A 15,380-nucleotide genomic window follows, 5' to 3' on the forward strand; every position below is an offset into this window, starting at 1 on the left:
AATCTAGAACTGGCAGAGCAGATGGAGTGGGATGTGGTTTTGTAGGTATCGGCAGACCAACAGCATGGCCATCAAAGGCCTTGAAGATGAGCAGAGATTGTGAAGTGGAAGATGTAGTTTTGTTTGCATGCAGGGGTGACAAGTGAATTGAGGACCTTTGAATAGCTATAGCAGATGGGGTTACATTTATCAAGAGGTTAACTGTCAAACATATGACTTTAGTAATTCAGCAGAGTAAGTGTTGAGGTGGGGCAGATGTGAGCTATGTGTGGGAGCTGATATTACACAGACTTGCAAAGTATAGAAATGTGAGGTACAAAAAGGAACTCAAGGTCAAAGGTGACTACAAAATTACTCTGACTTTGGAAGAAAACAATTCTGATTTGAGAAAACAATACTAGAAATGTAGATATGACATCTCTTGCAAGTGAAAGAAAATCTGCTTTGTTGATGTTTAACTGAAGAAAGTGAAGATATAGCCAGGTGTTGATGTGCTCATGACAGATAGCGAGGAAAAAAAGAGAGGGGAGAGCTAAAGATGTAAAGGAAAGATAGAGCTGGGTGTCATCAGCACAAAAGTGGCGGTTGAGATTAAATTGTGAAATTTTTTGATGAAGTAGCTAATGAAGGACGGAGCTGCAAACAGAGCCTTGGGTGACCTTCAGAAACAAAGATTAAAATTTAAAGAAATATAGTAGATGACTAAATAAATGGGGAAATGAGACAGCATAGTGTGATTCAGAGTGTGAAACACTGCACTGAGATCAAAGAGTTTCAGAGACAGCCATGGCCAGCAGAAACAAGGAAGTCATTGACTAACTTGTGGAAGGCAGCACTTGTAGAAGTTTTAAAAGCTAAAACTGGTATGGATCTAAGATTCTATATGGAGGTGGGTGAAAGTGGTTAGTGAGAGAACTTGCTAGAACAAAATAGTTTATTTAGATGAGAAAAAATACTTTTGATATGGAATCATAATTGTTGAAGTTGCTATGGCCAGTGGCGAATTTCTGGAGAAATAGTGGCCCGCGTCACTGCAGCTAATTAAGGGGCTGGTGAAGGCAGTCCCTAGAGTAGGAAGGCAGAGTATAAGCTACATTGCATTTTTGCTGGGCGTGAAAGTAGGAAGGAACAGTGATATGAGTAGAGGGTCTCATTTTTTGACAGAGGAGATGGCAAAGAGGGTTTGCATGCTGGAGATCAGGGGGAAATGAGGAAGTTGGAACAGGAGGGAGAGTAGAATTGGTGGCTAAAATATTGTCATGGACTGATGCAGTTATGGAGTGTAAGAAAGTGACAAATTCTTCAGAGTGGGTGATGAGCAAAGAGAGAGCTTATGTCAGAGAGCTAAAGAGTTAAATGCCAGTGTTAAGGAATGAACATGAATCTCTCCTTCTCCTGGAGATTACAGTACAATAAAATATTGTCTTTGCAGATCAAAGGCAGGTCTGGAAACAGGCTAGGTGCTTTTTCCAATTTTCTTAATGAACAGTTAGTGTGGAACTTGTCTACTGAGGTAAAAATAACTGTAAACATTGGATTGGCAACAAATGATGCTTTGAAAACAAAATTTTGCACTAGCTTTTAATTGACCAAAATTGTTTATACAAACGTTAGTAGAAATCCCTGGGGTGTCTATTTCCATTTTACTTACTTTATTACATTTCTCTGTATTGTCCGTGCCTTTGGGTCCATAAAAGTCACTGATAAGGTTAAAAAGATGTACCTTTCCTTATTTTTAACCCACAGATATTAATGATTTCCCTGGGTGCCAGTAATGGGAATAAATAAAAACACACCTGATATGATCACCTGTCATAGGCTCTGCTCAAATAAAAGCTTTTTATGATGATGATTTCTCATCAGAGCTACAGAAATTTAACATAAGGCACACACCACCTTTGTATAGTCACAAATTCCATGGCAAAATCCTATTCAAAAGCTGCCTTTTCAGACATGGTGAATTGTTTGAAATAATATGTAAGAGTTGTGAGCAGTTTGATTGTTTACCCAGCCTTTTGAAGCCATGTGATTTGTGCTGTAAGGCTAATGCTGGCAATAAAGAACCTGTGCCTATCTGTTAATCAGGTTGAAGATGGCAGCTGTTTCACATCAAGAGGATTTTAAGACAAAAGCAGAATCAACCACAGGGCAGGAAGGAAAGAGAAAGGAAAATTCTATTTTTTGGTCACAGGTTAAAATTAGTTGTGTTGTTTTAAACTACTGGTATACTAATGAAGATTTTAATGTACATTGAATTGCTAATGGAGAATACAGTGTTTCAGTGGCAAAGCACTGATATTATCAAAGCCAAGATTCACTGCATGCCTTGAATACCTTTCTAATTCCTTTACTTTGGGAAGTCTTCAGCATGTTGGTGAGATTTACAATGTCCTTACTTGTTGTTATAGCCTTACAATTGACACCAAATACTTTGGCTCTTTCTCCTATAGTTCTACAAAGATAACGTACAGTAGATATTGTCTTCCTGCCATTAATGGTAATTGTCTTTTAATTTAGAATAAATCTTATAAATTTCATGCTATAAGTGTTTCTTTATTTTTCTAACTGGGCTTAACTGATGTAACATGGTACCCAATAAAGGGAGCAAGTGGAAGAAAGGAAGCTGTTGAAACTTTCATATTAGATGAAAAAAAAAAATCTGGCAGAGCTCTGTCATAAAATGAAGGATTTCACTGGATGGAATGGGCGTTTTTTCCATTACTTCAGCGATACTAAGATTTCATCCCCATTGTATGAGAAAGACCTGTGCAGTGTTTCTTTCAAGGTGAGCATCTCTAACAAAATCTTCCTGTGGTTACTGTCTCAGACTGGCTAAACATCTTTTGACACACTATCCTGTCTTCACTGCCTTTTTTGTTCTAATCTGCTCAGAATGCAATTTTAATTAATGGTTAATATTAATCTTCTAACAAAATAGTGATAATGCAGATCTTGTTCCTAAAACGCTTTCCCCCAGGCCCAAAACCAGACATATGATTTCTCTGTATGGAGAAGAGAGACATCTGATAAATTACAGAGGTAGGTGATAAATTGTGGAATCATGTCATAATGAAAGTCTTGTGCACCTTTTACCACCTCACCTGCAGAGTGCCCTCCAATCCATTGCCTTTGGGACTTATTCTAACCTTCCGAAATCTTGGACAGCTTCAGCCAGTTAGCACTTATGTTAAATCAACCTGCTCCAGAAGTATTTTCTCTCCTGTCTCTTCCCACAGAAATCATACTTGCCCAAGGTCTAGGATGGGTAAGTCTTTTTCCTGCCCTAGTGACAGATTTCTTTTACATATACATTTTGTTACTTCTTAGTGTGAGAGAGCAGATTTTCTACCATTGAGAAGCATAGGCTGCCAGCTGCCCAATGAGACCCATTACATCTTCCTAGTCCTCGAAGGCCTCAAAATTACAGACTTTAAATCCATTCATTCTTGGATATTTTAAAAAGGTTTTTATGGCTCCCTCTGGGTCCTGTAAAGTTGGACTCCTGATAACGAAGGCACCTGGCTTTACAGATGCAGGGAAATGAAAAATGGTTCCAATAAAAGTGTTAAAACCTCAACAAAAGTTTCCTAAAATGTTTTTCTATAGCATGCAGATTTGTTTACTCATACATAATGCAGTCATCCGACGCTCATGCTGATAAAACTTTACATTGTAGCACACCATCTCACAGTCACCATATATTCCCCATACAGAAGAGTAAAATATGGAATATGTTATATTTAAGCTTGGCAGAATTTGATTTTTTACCAACGTTTATTTTAAGCATTTTTAATTGCTTTTGTTTTCACGGTTGTGCAAAAGTATGGGTTATAAGCATTTCTTTTCATTTTTATTCATTTAAATTTTTCATAGCTGTGAAAATTATGTGGGAAAGTTAGACAATTATTTAATGACAGAGAGCACTGGGAATCAAAAAGTTAAAGCTGTGTAACCATTATAATACAAATTGCTACCATCACAGGCAGGGGCGGTTCTAGCCATTTGGCCGCCCCAAGCACGGCGGCACGCCGCAGGGGGCGCTGTTCCGGTCGTCGGTCCCGCGGCTCCGGTGGACTTCCCGCAGACATCCCTGCGGAGGGTCCGCTGGTCCCGCAGCTCCGGTGGAGCATCCACAGGCACACGGGACCAGTGGACCTTCCGCAGGGACGCCTGCGGGAGGTCCACCGGAGCCACCTGCCACTCTCCTGGCGACCGGCAGAACGCCCCCCGCGGCATGCCGCCCCAAGCACGCACTTGGCGTGCTGGGGCCTGGAGCCGCCCCTGATCACAGGTCAAAATATATGACGTCAGTATCCTTAAATCAAATTCTAGTAAGTCCTCAAGCAACATATTTCTTAATTTGCCTTTCTGTACATTTTGATTATCGATGGACATATTTTTCCATTGGTTTCTGTGTGTACAGTGAAATCAATGTTTACTGACATTTACTGATAAAAATCTAATCCTTCCATGCCTACTTATACTCTCTCTTTGTGTGGAAGAAACTAGGCATATGTTAAATATAGATTGCAAATACACAGGATTTCTATATACAAATATAGACTATATTTTATAGTTAAAATAAAAATATAATCAGTTTAATTACTAAATAAATTTGCAACATCTGGCTACACATATTCTGTATACTCCACATTCTATATAATTTGATGAAAATTATGCCCCAAATAAGGTTATGAATTACTACAGATTATCTGTACATTTAAAATCTTTATCTTGCCTTATATACTACAAGGGCTCATCTATATAAACAAATATGTAAGTATATTTATTTTGTTTTCTCCAAATGGTGTATTGTAATGTCTTAGTAAAGATGGTCCTAACAGTTACTGTAGTTGAATACATGGGCAATTATTTTCAAACAGCTGGAAACTTTTTAAGGCTTGTTTTTCTGCTCTGTGAGATATTACTGGGTAGCTCTTCTTTAATGATGGATTGTGTGGCCCTAGTTTAGGACTACCTACATTTCCAATCTCCTTTTTCTCATAGTTAACTTGAACCACACAACTATCAGGTTCCACACAGGAGCCTCACTATTTGGCAAATTATTTGCCTTTGTTGCATTCATTTTTGTTTATAAAATACTAATTACCTCTTTTATTGTTTGAAGAGATTAAAAGTTAATAGGAGAAACTAAATAAACAGAATGCCATTCTGCACAAACTATATAAGCTGGTAATTAATTTCTGGCCTCCTCTGAGCTAATTAACTCATATAAAGAAATGAAGTTAATGAACCATAATTCTAGTCATACAAGTGTAGATACAAGCAGTTTGACTTAATGAATTAATAAGATATTTCCTTTCTTAGAGGTTTTTCAATTGTGTTCCTAGTCTGTACGCCTCCTTAATGTGTCTTTCTGGTTAAAATATTTAATAAATGGCAGAGCAACCTGGAGATGGGACTTAGCACATTTCACTGTCACACAGGAGACTTGGGTTCCAGAGCAAATATAGGATTCTAGCTCAGAGTCATTTTACTGCAACACGAGGGGGACGCAGTAAGCACCTTTTTACTTGCAAAGTCACTATTGCCAATAATGCAGTTAACTTTATCTGAGTAAGAAGACAAATACAATGAAGTAACATTCTAGTTATATGCCTGAGTGAAAGGATCAATCAGAACTCCAAAACCCATTTTTGTCACATTATTAGATAAGCATACGGTAATCAAAACTTCCAAGGGGTGAAGTTGTAGGAATAAAATAATCCAACTTTTCTGTGATTCTTATTTAACTGCTTTTTAAAAAAATACAATCATGTAACCTGTGCTTCCTGGTTTCAGTTGGGATTAAAATTATTATTAGAGATCCTGATGCAAGACCTCACTGTGTGAAATGCTGTACAAAAGAAAAAGTCCAGGCCCTAGATGATTTCCAGTCTAACAGGAGGAATACCTTGAGAAATGCTAGTCTCTAAGGGTCTGATTCACCTGTCGCTCTACATGTGGACTCTCATTTGAAGTCAGTAAGTCTTCCACAGGGGCAAAGTTGGGATCTATGCATTTATGCCTTGTGAAAATCAACAGAGAATGGGAAATCTTGTGGGGGAAAATACATTCCATTGAGATTTCCAGACTATATTTAAATACTTTCTGGATGACAATCTGAAGCATTCAGAATTTAGCTGGACCAAACCTGTGACTCTTTAGATCTTTGCCTACAGCTAATTGAGCCCTGAAGGAGTCTCACTAAGTATTCCACCTCTAAAAGCACTTCTTGGTATAGCTATGAAATTAGGTTCATAGTTATGTAATATACAGTGTTTAAGACAAAAATGTATGCCAACATTATATTTAGAATTAGATTAGCAGTAAAGGAAAGCTTTTATGTTCATGTTTAAAATAAGTTTTGAAACATACTCAAAACTTTTATTTATGAACTTCCTTTAACAAATTAGCCTCAAAACATACAGCCTACAACTTTAATGCTGTCCAAATACCATTGTGATGGGCTCAGGAGAAGTACCAGAATAGGATAGAATGAGCTTGAATGGAGCTCAAGTCTAGGCTGTATTTGTCCCTTTCATGGACAAGTACCAAAACATTTGTTTAATCCTTAGGGTGAAATCCTGGCTCCATTTAAGTCAATAGATGTTTTGCCATTGACTTCAATGGACCAGGATTTCACCCTTCGTGATTTCATGGGGGGAAATAAACTAAGGGGTAGAAAACCTTACAACACAGCCCTGATGCATATATGCCTGGCCCTGTAATAATTTAGATGAAAATGTCTCTCATCCTATCATTTTTAAACATGTAATTTACCTAAGTGTCAGAAGCCTCTGTTATGGACCTTTGACCTTGAATTGTGACCAGGTGATCAATTTTATTTTTTCCCTCTGTCTGAAAGCATGGCTGACACAGCCTTTGAAATATATTTCATCTTGATTTAGTACATTTCATTTATCTATCTCTATTATTTACTCAGATGCTAAGAGTACATCCTTTCTGGACTATTTGTTTCTAATTGATGAGGTGGACATACATAAGCATCCAACAGCCTCCGAAGTAAACACTTCCTGGATCCCGATAGACTGTACATAAAATGGCTGTATTTATTTATTAATTCTTAATCTTTTTATAAAAAAAGCTCTTCTTTGGGCATGACAACACCTTTTAATGAAAGAAATGTCTGACTGGTACCAGCCTGCAATCTAATTAAAAAGCAAGAGTCCAATAAAACCCGTTTCAAAGCAATTGGTCAATACAAAAACCATTTAAGAAAATGTAAGCATGATAAAACATCATATATAAAGTTCTGCTCATACCAGAAAGTAATTTTATTTTTGCTGAGTCCATAGTGATTCCCTTAGACTGACTGTTTTGGAGCATAATCCTGATTCAGCAGCCAAATATTTTGCCTGTCTGAATCCACAGATAACAGATTCACAGCACTGGCAATATCCCATGAAGTTCTGCCACTGTACATGCCTATTTGTAAAAGTGGATCACAGAGGAAATATCATTCCACAGAACAGGCTGAGATGGGGTGATATTCACTCCTAGACATAGGCATGTAGATACTACTTAAGCCTAATTCTGGGGCCCAATGCTAGACAGACATGAATTTCATCTGCTGTGAATTTTACGCAGATGGTATGTGGGTATCCCTATTTGGAGGAAATGCACTTGGGGCAATAGTCTAGCAGGAGATCACTCTTAGTAGGCAACCGGCAAGTTGATTTCTTATGCTTGATTTCTTGTAACAGGATTTAGGAGCTCCAGATCATGGTGGTTGTATTTGTAAACCTTCATATAAATATTGTACACTCCTTCAGGTCGTAACCAGTGTTTTTACAACTGATTCCTACTGACACTGACTACATGAAGGCATTATACCATCCCTTACATGTGGCTTTATGTGCATTCTCATTCTTAGTTCATTTTCTCTGAACAATCATATCATTACTAAATCAAAACCATCTATTTTCCCAAACCACGCAAAGGCTTCAGTGCTCCATGCCAAGTCTCAGGAGATGGATACTACTCCCCCTCATTGATGACACACACACACATACACAAAAAAAGCTTGAAAGCAAATGTTCACCTTTGATTATAAACCAGTTATGGCATATTTTGTGTTCCAAAAGTGAATGTTTCATTGGAAATGTTTTGTAACCTTAATTACAGGTAGGGAAAATGTGTCATGTTATCAAAAAATTAGTTAAAATGTTTTCTAAACATGACACAGGCCTCAGTGCAGACAAGTATAAACGTGTTTAAAAACATGTCAGCTGATCATGGTTAACTCTAAGGGATTAAGCGTGAGATTTAACTCTAAACCATTAACTCTGTGGCACTAAATCCCATGTTTAAGGGCTTTTATCTTTTAAATAACAACCAGATAAGACTTTTAAAACATAACTGTCCCTGTCCACACTGGGAGAAAGGTCTGTTTGTAATATATGTTAACTAACCTACCTTAACTAGAATGTCAAAATCCTAGTGTAGGTAAGGCAGTTGTTCTAACACGTGTTAACTGGTCGAGGTAAACCCTAGTCTCCTCTCTAGGGACTACCTTAGTCAGATAGCATATGTGAAAACTACAATTGCCTTACCCACATTAAGATTTCAACATGTTAGTTAACCCATGTTAAAAATGAAACTTTTTTTTCTATTTTAGACAAAGCTACTAAGGACTAAGTCATTTTAACATTGCATTAGTTAACCCCTGTTAGTTAACTAGTATTTTCCCTGTATAGATAACCCTAAAGGGTATGATAAACTAGTAACAGCCTTTTCCTGATATATTCACAATCAACATAATTCCTCTAGGTTTCTTTTTAATTACAAGGCTATGTTTTGTCCTATCTATTTCTTCCACTGATAGGTTCTTGATTCTTTGGTAAGTAAAAAGAGCCATTTATTATTTCATAGGGGTTCTCCTCTTTCCTTTTCTCTCACAATCTTTCTGGGAACTTGATAAACAACAAGTATGAGTACTGTCTGGGCACTTTCTTCTACATGTCTCCTCAGATATCATATAATGGATGCAGTATACAACTCTAGAGCGAATAAAACAGAACTTGGTAAAATGTACCTTAATGAAAAAATCAGTACAAAGCATCATTATGGGGTTTTATTCACTAGTCTCAAAAAGTTTTTAAAAAAGAAACAAGCTATTAAAAGGTGGCCTTTGGGGACTGTGTCACTTACCTCTCCTCATGGATGTTTGCGTGTTCAGGAGAGAGAGCGACTTTGAGATTCAAATTCTGATCATGCTGCTTGGTCCATGCTCCTGCCCACTCTGCTTTCAGTCTCTCAAACTCAGTTACCCATCTGCCCTTAGATTTGGCTCATCCACATGTGTGTGCGTGCACACACCAGCTTTCAGTGAAAAATCAGGGCCACAAGGAGCTCACTGTAATTTTTTCCTTGCGATTTCTTACCTCCATAATCTACCCACATTAGAAATCTTTAATACATAGTTTCCCACCAGCTCAGGAATTTTGGCATGGGTGTACAGTTTTCAAATTTATGGTCACTATGCTTCATATTAACATAAAGTCTTAATGGGGCATTTCATTTAGACTCCCAATAATGAGGAGCAATCTGGCCAGCAGAAGGCAAACAACTAAAACCTTGCATATCTCACTAGGGTTCAAACAATGCTAGAGATCCATTTGTTGCCATTCTAAAAATAAAGCAATGGTTAGGCCCATTATTAGGACATAGTTTTAGCTAAATAAACTGCTGCTAGGAGATAGCTTTAGTGACATAAACATATTAATGCTAAGATATAAATCACAGGATCCTTCCGCAATTTTCATTATCTTCCTCTGAGGATTTACAGTGCTATAAATGAGATTCTATAAGAAATCCATCATATATAACATTTTCAAGTACGATGTTAAGAATACAATGAGTAACACTGCTATTATTATATCTATATTTTAATTAGAGTATAACAAATCTGCTATTTTGATCTTTTTTGGTCAATTTTTTAATAAATTGCACTTGTTGCATTAATACACATTTTTTGCTGTGAGTAAAGGCAAACTGTTTCTTAAATTAGAGAAAGAAAAAAATTGAATTCTTAAGCAGATAAAAAAGGCTTAAATACATCATGATTAAACCATATGTCTTGTACAATCATCTCTTAAGTACTATAAGTCTTTACAGATGTACCGACCTCTTGGATTCCAGAGCACAAATGAATCCTGTTGCAACTGTGATATATTAATATTTGTCAAAGTCCTCCAAATTGAAAAGATTTTCTTTTTCTAGTACATGACTGCTTAGTTGAAAATTAAAGTTCTTGTACAAACAGAACTGACATTTTCTTGTTGTCTTCTATTTTTCCAGATTTTCCCTCAGTCTCATAATATTCATTTTGTGTGTTGTATGATAAAATGGGCGAAGCATTCATGGTAGTTTGAAAATATTCAACATTTCTTTATTCTGTTTGGGTATGTATTTGTAAGGGAGTTTCTTTTCGTGTTAAAGGCCAGATTATCAGATGCACTGGATTTATGTGTGGAAGAATTGAGAGATGTGGGTGGGGTAAGTGATTTTTATGTCACCTTTACACTTCCCTCTTTGTTGCCCTGATCGGGGTCACTTTGGCCCCAGCACAATTTAATGCAGCCTTCAGGTGGTCTTCGTCTCAGACACTGTAGTTGCCATAGTTTGTCTTTAGAATATATTTGTCCTTCTTTTTTTGTATGCTCTGCTTGCAGAGCTTGCCGTCCCTCCTCTTCTTTTCTTTCTTCACTTTGATCAGCAATGAAATAGTGAACAGTATTGTCATCACCATTCTTGTTGGGCTTCAGAGTTAACATATACTTTAGATGAATACGGAAAATGTCACATCACTATTTCAAGCTGTCTGCAAACACAGGCAGATATATCGCTATTTAACTTTCAAATGCTGGACCACATGCATTTCTGAAATGCAGATTTTTTAAAAATTAAAGTGTGTTGTTGTTGTTTAAAAAAAAAAAAAGATCACCAAGCATGAGAACATAAGAACAGCCATACTGGGTCAAACCAAAGGTCCATCAAGCCCAGCATCCTGTCTTCTGATACTGGCCAGTGCAAGGTGCCTCAGAGGGAATGAACAGAATAGGTAATCATCAAGTGATAAATCCCTTGTCGCCCGTTCCCAGCTTATGGCAAACAGAGACTAGGGACACCATTTCTGCCCATCCTAGCTAATAGCCATTGATGGGCCTCTCCACAAAACAGCTCAAATTACTCTCTGATTATGGACTCTTTTGAAGTCCAGGTGGCCAAGATGGATAAGGAAAGCTTGAATCTTCCAAAGAAATGGAAGTAATTCAAACAGCATGCAGAGTTCCTTTTCAAGGATTTACTGATATCCATAGATGAGGGAGAATATGGTCATCTCAATACTACCAAGTCAAAATGATCAAAAAGCATGAGACAGACCCCACAAAATAATGAGATTTTTCAAAAATAATAAATGTGGGGTCTTTGTCTGTGATGTCTGGGTTTTGAGCTTTTTACGGTTCACCTGTTTCACTTTCTTTGCTTATCTTAGACCTTAGTCCATCTTGTGCTTTGCTACACATTGGGCTACCCACATTTGCCATCCTTGCCTGTCAACTGCCTTCTCTCCAAATCTTCCCATTGCATGTTGAGTTGCTTGATTTCGTTCAGAACTGTTCATTTCCATGTTATTTGCAGTCTTCCTCTCTTTCTTCTTGCATTTTCTGGCTTCCATTCAAGAGCAGAATTTGGTAAGCATTCTTTTTCCATTCTCAGCACATCCCAGCCACTGTTACCTTCTTTTGTAGATTACACTGGTCTACAATTTTTGAGAAGTCGTCTGCTTCAGAGATAAAATGTGCTATTTATTATGTATTTTGATGTGCTGAATTCAAATATGACAATTAAAACAACTGATTGGCTACTGTTTCTAAGTTATTTAAGTTTTTACATTTTATGTCTGTTGCAGCGCAGGCGTGCGTGGACAAAGCTCAGCAGTCAGTATGATTGGAAGCAGAGTCCTTTATTTCTCTCCAGCATGCTCTTATATACAATTAAGGCCAGGCAATCAAGCAATTGCTAATTGGTTAATAAGGTACACACAAGCACAGCTGTAACTTCATTGGATAATTGCCATTTTGTACCACCTTCTAATTTATTATCCTGTTTACTGCCTGCTAGCAGATGAGAACTAGCCCGTCCTTGAGTCTGCATATCTAACTTCCCACACTCTCACCAAAACAACCCCACATATGTCTATGTATATTGTGTAGATAGTAGAGTTTTAATCATAAATTGTAAACCTAGGTCTTTTCATGTGTTTATGGTTGCTTTACATGATAATATTTCACCTGTCCTGTTTATGTAACACTTTAAAAATCAGCAAAAGGGTTATCTAACTAAAATTTATTATGAAACAAAAGGCAAAAAACTATTATGTACATAGTTTAGTCCTATTCAGTGTCTACTCGGCGCTTCTTGGCTTGTCTCTTGTATTCATTACATGGAGCATCTCTTGTCACTGTCCAGCAATAGTCTGCAAGCATTGATGGGCTCCATTTGCCCTGATAGCGTTTCTCCATTGTTGCAATGTCCTGGTGAAATCGCTCGCCGTGCTCGTCACTCACTGCTCCGCAGTTTGGTGGAAAAAAATCTAGATGAGAGTGCAAAAAACGTATCTTTAGTGACATGTTGCAACCAAGGCTTTTGTATGCCTTGAGGAGGTTTTCCACCAACAACCTGTAGTTGTCTGCCTTGTTGTTTCCGAGAAAATTTATTGCCACTAACTGGAAGGCTTTCCATGCCGTCTTTTCCTTGCCACGCAGTGCATGGTCAAATGCATCATCTCGAAGAAGTTCACGAATCTGAGGACCAACAAAGACACCTTCCTTTATCTTAGCTTCACTTAACCTTGGAAATTTTCCATGGAGGTACTTGAAAGCTGCTTGTGTTTTGTCAATGTCCTTGACAAAGTTCTTCATCAGACCCAGCTTGATGTGTAAGGGTGGTAACAAAATCTTCCTTGATTCTGTCTCTGCCCGCAGGTATATGGGATCTTGGGGAGCAATTACCACACAGGTGGGGTGCCAATTAATTTCTTTATTAAAGGAAAAAGGAAGTGGTGGGAATTTAACAATGAAATACGATGGGATGGGGTGTATAGGGTGTTTACAATAGACAATGATGGGGGGGGTTCTTCTTATTGAACAGTGTAGGAGTTCTAACAGTGGGGTACAGTAAGTGGGGTTCAGCACAATGGGATTCAGTACAGTCAATAAGCAACTCAACTTTATATAGGAACGATTTTAGATACAGTGTGGAATGCAAAATGTACCCAAAAGAAATGCAAAGTAAAATGGTAGCTTCAATGCAATACAAAGTATATCAGAAAAGTGGAGGCAACCAATGGGGTGTTATAACCACAAGTAAAATGTGAATCACAGTGCAATGATACAATATGGGTGATAAGTGAAATTATGCAATGTAACAGTATAAAAGAAAATTAATGACTTAATCTGTGAGGCTGTGATAGCAGATAATCTGCAAGAGTGTACCTAAAGGCTGGGTCGAGAAACAGGAGTGGGGAGGGGGTGAATGATCAGTGGCAACTGATGAGAGGAGAGTGCAGCTGCAAGTAGCGAGAGACTCTGAAGCCCTGCGGGGTGAAGCCCAGAGCAGTCTTCAGGAGCCTGCGGGCTGGACGAACGGGAGACAAGAGCAGCTGGAGCGCACTTAAGGGGAGTCTGGGAGCAGCAAGAGGAGAGGGCGCTGAACGTGCAAGCGATGGGAAGGCACGTGGAGAATGGGGGAGACGGCTGAGGGAAGAAGCAGGTTGCAGCAGCGGAGAGCACTTCAGGGAAGCTGCGGAGCAGCGGGGTGAAGACAAACGGAGCAGTGTGATGGTGATCTTCGGTGGGGGGGGCAGCGGAGAAGCGGGAGCACGAACACAGGGGATACAGGGAGAGGCAGCAGAGAAGTGTAAAGAAGGGCTAGAGGGAGGTTTAAGCAACAAGCGGACACCCCCCCAAAAAAGGAAAGAAGCGGCAAAGGGTTTGGGAAGTTACACAGGGGGAGAAGCAGCAAGGGGTTTGGGAAGTTCAGAGGGTGATGCAGACATGGGGGAAAAAGCAGCAAAGGGTTACAACAGGGAGACACGGAGAAGTACACAGAGCGGGAGATTGGAGTGGGGGAAAAACAGACACGGGAAAGTCCAGGGAGAGATTGGGACAGCGGGAAGACGAATTCAAACAGCAAAAAACCTTATCTATCGTCTAACTTAATTAAACTTATATAAAATGACAAGCAGCTTATACAAAGTAACAAAACAGGTACAGAATACAACCAGGCAATGGCTTTTTAAAATCTATCTTAACCAACGACTAGGCAAAACAACAAATATCACAATTCTAAGCAAAACTATAACAAGCAACTATAGGGAGCAACAAAACAGCAAACTATAGCAAGGCAGGTGAAACTTACAGGCGCTAATATCTTAGCAAACTATGACTTATTAGACTAAAAAGCAAAACCTATGGTGCACCTTATGCTATGGGGAAGTTACAGAGGGCAGAGTGGTATGTGCCCAGGATACAGCTCCCAAGGCAGCCCCCAAGGAAGCCAAGGGATGGTGGCTGCAGCAGTGGATACGGCTGAAAGCAGTGAGCCCCGAAGCAAAGCCCACAGGAGCAGAGCTTAGCGGCGGCACAAACTTATTTTTAGCGGCAAAGCGCCGCGGAGTTTAAGAGAGGTTTTAAGACACAGACCAAGGTTTAGCTTGAGTCTGTGTGCTGGGGAAACAGAGCCAGCAGCTAAAATAATAAAATAAAAGTGTAGAAAGTTTCACAGAGGGATTCTTACCAGTCCCCAAGGCAGCAGCAAAGGCAGAAGCAGCAACAACATCAGAAGAAGCAAGGAGGACTCGGTACGGTCTCGATAATCAGGAGGTCTCTCAGGCAGCAATTCGTTCTTCGTGGGGGGTTTTTAAAAACGGGGGTACACTCAAAAATAAAATGAGAGCGGAGAAAGGACCCCCCAGAACTCCTGGCTGATCAGACCAGGCAGCAATGCAGGAACCTTTCTGATGTTTGTTTCAAAATGCCTGTTTTTTAAAGACAAACTCAGGCAGTTTCCCGCCAGTAATCCTGATAGGCTCCCTCTGTCACAGGGGAGGAGACACAGGGAAAAGCTGCAGGTGAGCACAGAGACGTGCCTGGGCAGAGTCCTGGACAATAGGTGTGAGTTCACACCTCAGGACTCAAAAGCACATGAGGCCTATGACTCATGCCCAGGATCTCAAAAACACATTAGGTCTTGCAGCTCTGGACATTGCCTACCCTACATCAAGCCCAGGTTTAACAAGGTGATAACAGGACAAACCCTTTGAACAGGGCAGTGGTCCCACTTAGCACGCA

The sequence above is a fragment of the Mauremys mutica genome, chromosome 2, assembly GCF_020497125.1.
Source record: "Mauremys mutica isolate MM-2020 ecotype Southern chromosome 2, ASM2049712v1, whole genome shotgun sequence".
Taxonomy (NCBI): domain Eukaryota; kingdom Metazoa; phylum Chordata; order Testudines; family Geoemydidae; genus Mauremys; species Mauremys mutica.